The following is a 7,021-nucleotide window of genomic DNA, read 5'->3' as shown; positions in this document are numbered from 1 at the left end:
TAGATGGACCTTCTGAGGTTCCTCCCAGAAATCTGGTGAGCCTAAGCAAGTCATGTGGCATCTCTGTGCCTTAGTTTCCTCATCTGGAAAATGGGGAGAATGGTACTTCCCTCCTTGTCCCAATGGAGGGGCTGTATTGATGAATAGTGTATATTTAAAGATGATACACTTGATATAGTAGTTTGTTTTGCTGAACTTTTAAAAATATTCTTTATCATAAAGGATAGCTCTGTAGAAGGGACTGAGGAGAAAGATTTATTGGGGAATGAAAGTGATAAAAAACCAAACTATTTTAAGAGAGAAAAAAAATAAAGACAGCACTTTTGACACAATGGTGACTACCTAAATAGCTGGCTGGTGGGCTGGGTTTATGTCATAAGGTCAAAGTGTTACAATTTCCTAAGGGTAGGTATAGTATCAGGACCAAGGATAGGAATTAGCATTGTTAGCTTTAATTAAAATCAAGAGACATTTATCACAAGCCTTTTGTGTACAACATTGTACAAGTGTTGAGGTTACAGAGATTAAAATACAACAATCCTTACTCTCAAAAACCTTAAGTTCTATTGGTGAGTGTGTGTGTGTGTGTGTGTGTGTGTGTGTGTGTGTAGGTTGGGCGGAAGGGGGAGGATATAAGTTATTCACAGATAAGTTATTAGAAAAGAGTTTAAGGAAAGATAGAGTATTGACATGTTGGGGAAGGGGTTGAGCTTAAGAGAAGTCTCATATATAGAAGTTGCCACATTGGAGAGCCAAATCTCCAGTGAAGTTCAATACTGTCTTCTGAAAGGACAAGGTGAGGAGGGAGTGCATTCCAGACCTGCAAAGACACTAAGGCAGAAGATGAAATGCTGAGTTCCAAAATATGCTAGTAAGATGGTTTGACCAAACTGTGCAATACATAAAAGGGTGTAATATGAAATAAATATGGAAAGATAAGTGGAAGTCAGATGGTAGAGAGCTCTAAATGCCAGGCTGTTGTAAAAGCAAAACATTGGAGGTTTTTGAGCAGACAAGTGAGCTGTGTCTTATAAATATTAATTTGGTAGCTATGTGGAGGATAGATTAGGGAAGGGAGAGCCTGGAAGCCAGGAAACTAATTACAGTAGTTCATGCCAGAAGTGATGAGATGCTGAACTATGGTGTTGGCCATGTGAATACAGAGAACAAATGTTGTTGTTGTTTCTCAGTTGTTTTCAATCACATCCAATCTTTCATAACCTCATATGGCGTTTTCTTGGCAAAGGCATTGGGGTGGTTTACTATTTCCTTCTCCAGCTCATTTTTAGGTGAGGAAACTGAGGCAAACAGGTTTAAGTGACTTGCCCAGGGTCACACAGCTAGTAAGCATCTGAAGCCAGATTTTAGCACAGAAGATGAATTTTCCTGTTTCTAGGCCCAGAACTCTATCCACTGTACCACCTGGCTCCCCAAACAGAGAAGAAAGGGCATTGGAAAGCATATCACCTTTTCTTCCATACCTTCTCAAAATTCTGCTTTTCTTTCCCCAAAAAGGACCATAAAGTGGGAGGAGAAAATACTAGTCTGTGTGAGGATAAAATCTCAGAAACTCTTAAAAACCATTTATTACAAGAGTATTAATTTTTTATATATTACAACAGTAAGAACTTCCTTCGTGTTACATACTTTTTGGCAGCCTGGTGAATCATATATATTTTTTCTTCAGGATAATATTTTTAAATACAAAAAATGCATCAGATTTACAAAGAGAATCAATCATATTGACATAAAATTATAAAAATTTTTAAAAAAAGTTTAAAGTTAAAAGTTAAGAGCCCTTAAGTCCTAATAAATCATAAAATGGGCCATATTCTGCATTGGGGGAAATAGCAGAATCATAAATAACATTGATCCTCGAAGCACTAATGTGGTCTCAGTAGTGGGATACTAGGTCTAAAGGTATGTGTGACCAATTTTATGTTGTAGAACAAAGTAAACTCTCTGAGAGCAGAGAATATTTTGTTGATGCTCTTATGGTTTTGTCTTTTTATTTCCAGTGCCTAAAACAGTGTGTCTCATATAGTAAGCTCTTAATACATCCACATTGAATCACATTGAATTCTGAGATACTTTCCTTAGTTGTCAGTGCAATCCCTTAACAGAGGTATTCCCATGGTCCTGTTCCTGCCAGAAAAATTGGTACTACTTCTGAGCAATTGAGTAACCATTCTTTTGATCTGCCCTACCTAGGAGCTTCTCTAATCTGCAGGTCAGAGTAACATAAGGGAAGCCACATATTCCCAGGGTTGTGGTGTGTTTCACATAGGATTTTGTCTTTGGCTGCTGTTGTTGTCTTTGATGACACAGTACACCAGAAGCCAAGTGTTTTACGTCAGAGATTTCAATTCCGTTCTCTTGGAATGTTCATTCCTTTGGCTAAGGAGAAAACTTGAGGAAAGCCAAGCAATGCATATATGGTTAAAAAAGTGTAAAAAAATGAGTAGCATCACCCTAATAAGGACTACTATGAGTTACTGTTGGTTGTAAATTACCACAAGTTGATTTTCTAAAATTAAAAGGGGAAGAACAGAAAGCATTGTTTCTGGCTATTACAACTGCTTTGGTCATTTTTTTTTACACATGGCTTTTAGTTATTTCCTCCACGCAGATACAGGAGGGCCTTCTGGCAGTCTCCTTTTGTGTCTTGCTGGATTAAGTAATGCAGAGATTTTCCATACTTCCTCTTGAATTCAGATCTAATTTTCAACATATCCACCTCACTGTTGGGAGACCATGATCCCGATCAGGACCTTGTCGTGGGTACCCTTGCCCTTCATGGAATCATAAAGGTGGTCAGCAAAGTACAGCGGCTTGTTCTGAATGTACTGGATGGGGTTGAGGAAGGCATTTTGAGGCCTCCTTTGATCTCTTTCTTGATACTCTCCAATATATCATAAGGGCTATAGCTCTTGCACCTTTCAAATCTTTCTGGAGGTGGCACACTGCTCTTGGGCATAATACATCCAGGGACATTGGTTCCCTTCCTCTTCACTCCTGCATCATAGAGTTCCTGAGCATCTTGTTCAATTAGCTTATAATCAATCACAGAGCCATCCTCTGCCCATTTGCCCTTTGCCAGGGCAACTACCCATTTGTGGATGTCACCAGACATGTCTGAAATAATGTGTTTCTCCAAATCAGTCTTGTACATTTCTCTGTAGACGTTGTTAACTTCATAGAGTTCTTTGTTTATCCATGAGCAGATGATCTCATTGAAGGAATCTTCAATATCCAGGTCTTTCATGGAGGCTTTCAGCACTGAAGCATCATACTGAGCAGGTATTTTCAAAGGCCCAAGGCACAAAATCATTGTCTCCAGGTGGCCAGATATGGCAGATTTCAGTGCTGAAAAATTCCTGCTTGGTCCTCTGATAGACAAAGGCAACATCCTACCTTTGTTTATTGCTCCAATTTTGTCAGAATTTTTTTTTTAGGCAATTGGGGGTAAGTGACTTGCCCAGGGTCACACAGCTAGTAAGTGTCAAGTGTTTGCTCTGAGGCCGGATTGAAACTCAGGTCCTCCTGACTTCAGAGCCAGTGCTCTATCCATTGTACCACCTAGCTGCCCCTATTTTTGTCAGAATGTTGACAATGGTTAACTTCATCCACCCCTTTGGTCTTGGTGGCTGTCTCAATGTTTATAGCATTTCTCTTGGAATCAAAGTTGTTATAAGCCTTATGCGTATGTACGTGCCATATGTACTTGCAGGTGTAGAATGATCACCCTCCAAATTGAATTTGCACCAAATTTCATGAATTGTAGACATCTTGAAAGAAGCTGCACCAGGTGCTTGGAGAGCAGGGAGCTAGTTGGGCTTCAGGCAGACGTGAGGACTGCTTGGATGGGCTGCTGAGTAGCTTTCAATGTGGATAAAGCTTAGATTCCGAGAGCATTTAATAACCATAAAACCTGTTTCTTTGTGAAATGGAAATATAATATTTACCCTATCTACTTCCCAGCCTTTAGAGAAAATTTTGTTTTAAACTGTAAAGCATGTCCCTATTTCTATCAAGTGTAACACCCTATCTCCATTCACCCAGTTTCAGAACCATACAGTTATCCTCAACTCCTCAATCCCCTTTGCCACATATATCTAATCAGTTACCAGGTTTTGTCAATTCTACCTCCGCAGCATCTCACATCTAGCCCATTTTTTTTTCTACTCATATGACCATTACTGCTTTAGTTTAGGTCTTTATCAACTCTCAACTGAACTATTATAATAGACTCAAAATTGTCATCCCTGCCTTGAGAGCCCTGTCTCCAATTTATCCAATAAGCAGTAACCAAAGTGTTTTTCCTAAAGGACAGAACTGACTGTATTGTTTTATTACCTGGTAAACTATAATAGTTCCTTAGTTTCCTTTCATGTCAAATATAAGTTCTGTGTTTGACATTTACAACCCTTTACAATCTGGTTCCAATTTACCTTTCCAACATAATTATGTATACTTCTCCCCCTTCTCACTCTCTATAACTCAGCCAGCTTTCTTCCTGATACATTCCACTCCGTGTCTCATCTCCATTTATTTGTATATGTTGGCCCCCATGTCTATAAGTCTTTCTCTCCTTACTTCTGCCTCTTCACATCCCTTGTTTCTTTCAAAATTTTGTTCAAACATTACTTTCTTCATCAAGTTTTCCCTGACCCCCTCCCAGCTTCTGGTACCCCCCCCATATATACACACATATAATTATATGTGTATGTTGTCTCTGGAATATAAGCTGCTTGAGGGCAGAGATCACTGTTTCTTTGTTTTGCACATGTATGCTTGGTATGTAACATTTAATCACTGCTTAGTGACTGGTTGATTAAATAAATATAGCCATCATAACTATAATAAATATTATACAGATCACTAAGTGCCTCTGAGAACTTTAAGGAAAAGAAGGTTATGGGAAATACCAGAATAGGCAATAACAGCCTGCTACAGTAACTCTTACAGTGGGTAGTCTTGATTAAGTAACAAAAAAGTGATCTTAGAATTAGGGAGAAAAATCCAACTCCAGAGGACGTTGTTAAAAGAGAAGCATCAGGTAGGAGTAGATATTCAATGGAGCTCCCTTGGCTGCCACTCTCAGTAGATATAACTCTGTATCCTCCTAAATGGCTTGGATGAGATTAAATAACATTTGATTAGGTTTTCAAAGGGAATCAAGTTGGCAATGATAGCTAGTAATTTGGAGAATTAAGACTGGAATACAAAATGCTCTAATGATAAATCAGAGAGAAGTCAAAATTATCTGAGTTGGCATTTAATATGGACCATCATATTATAGATTTAGAGCCAGAGGAGAACTTGGGAGTTAAGTCATGGCAGCCTATGCCTTCATTTTATAGATGAAGAAACTGAGGCTCAAAGAGCTAGAGTGATTTGCTCAGAGTTATCCCCAGCTGTTAAATATCTGGAGTGGAATTACAGCCCAAGGTTTCCTCTCTTTAAGTCCAGCACTATAACCATTTTTGTCAGGCTGACTCTCCTAACATAAATGTAAAACCAATGATCAATATAAAGCCCTGTTCTTGGTGATAAGCATTTCATAATTACCAAATTGAGAAACACAGAGTTGGCAAGTCTGTAGAGAGAGAAAAAAAGCTAGAATTCTTAATAAACCACATATTTTAAAACACATTAATGCTTATTGTTTTATACCGTATGCTATTCTGGATAGATAGCTTCCACATCCACCTGCAACACTGACCTCTTCCTTGTAGGTAATAATAATAATAATAATAATAATAATAATAACAACAACAATACTAATAATAATGACAATGGTGCTGATAGCACAAACATCCAATATAGTAACCTTGTCTTACAATTTCTACAACATTCTGTCTCCTGTATTGTTTAACCACAGTTGATCATTATAATTATTCAGTTTCTCTTCCTATTAGTTCTATTTTCATTTACATTATTACGATAACATTTATCGTTCTTTTTTCTTCATTTGTCATCAGTTCGTATAAGTCTTCTAATGTTTCTTTGAATTCCTTATCTTTGTCATTTTTTACTGTACAATAATATTCTATTATATTCATATGTCATTGTTTGTTTAGCTGTTCCTCAGCTAGTGAACATTCACTTTCTTTCAGTTCTTTGTTACCACAGAAAAGTGTCATAGTGAATAAATTGATATACTCGTCCTTTTTTTTTTTCTATCTTTGACTACCTTGGAGTAGATGGGATCATTGGGTTAAAGGTGGTATATAATGAGTTGTCACATTCCTTGCATAATTCCAAATTGTTTTGCAGACTAATTTGACCCATCCTCAGTTGCACTAAGAGTGAATTATATTACAGGCATAGACTTTTCAAGAATTGGAAGTGAAATGTGACTATGCAATCTGCCCTGGTCATTCATGGTATAAATTTATGCTTTTTTCAACAATTACATGTTTTCTCTTGGATAGATAAGACAAACTGTGTTCAATAATGTCTCCTAAGAGATTTTGCACAGTCCTGAGGCTTGATGCAGTCATCAATATGTCACATGCAATTAAGAGAATATGGAGGACCTTGATTTTTAGAGTATTCCCCCAAGCATAAAATGGAAATAATAATAGCTGCTTATTTCATAGGGTTCTGGTGAAGCTCAGAAGAGATAATTCATGTATGAAAGAATGCTTTAAAAACTTTAAGTTCCCTAGAAAGCCAGGTAATATCTGTAATTTGCGATTTCACTTTTGCTACTTCTCTAGAATATGTCCCCTTCTCTCCACCGGCATTGCCACTACTCCAGTGCAGGCCCTTATTACGTCACACCTGGACTATTGCAATCATCTGCTTGTGGGTCTGCCTGCCTCAAGTCTCTCTCCACTCCAATCAGACACAAAGAGATTTTCCTAAAGTGCAGAACTGAAGATGTCACCCCCTACTCAATAAACTTCAGTGGCTCCTCAAATACAAACTTCTGTATTTGATATTCAAAACCCCTTATAACCTGACTCTTTCCCCACCCTACCACCTCTACTTTCCCAATCTTCTTACACTTTAT

At 37.9% G+C, this 7,021-nt stretch overlaps 1 pseudogene; it reads right to left on the bottom strand.

Moving 5' to 3' along the window:
• Nucleotides 1–2,608: 2,608 nt before the first annotated feature.
• On the bottom strand, nt 2,609–3,794 carry LOC110207401 (annexin A2-like; annotated as a pseudogene).
• Nucleotides 3,795–7,021: the final 3,227 nt, after the last annotated feature.

The sequence above is a fragment of the Phascolarctos cinereus genome, unplaced genomic scaffold, assembly GCF_003287225.1.
Source record: "Phascolarctos cinereus isolate Bilbo 61053 unplaced genomic scaffold, phaCin_HiC Scaffold_2;HRSCAF=192, whole genome shotgun sequence".
Classification (NCBI taxonomy): Eukaryota; Metazoa; Chordata; class Mammalia; order Diprotodontia; family Phascolarctidae; genus Phascolarctos; species Phascolarctos cinereus.
The sequence above is the reverse complement of the archived record's forward strand: the minus strand, read 5'-3'. Positions and strand labels throughout refer to the sequence as shown.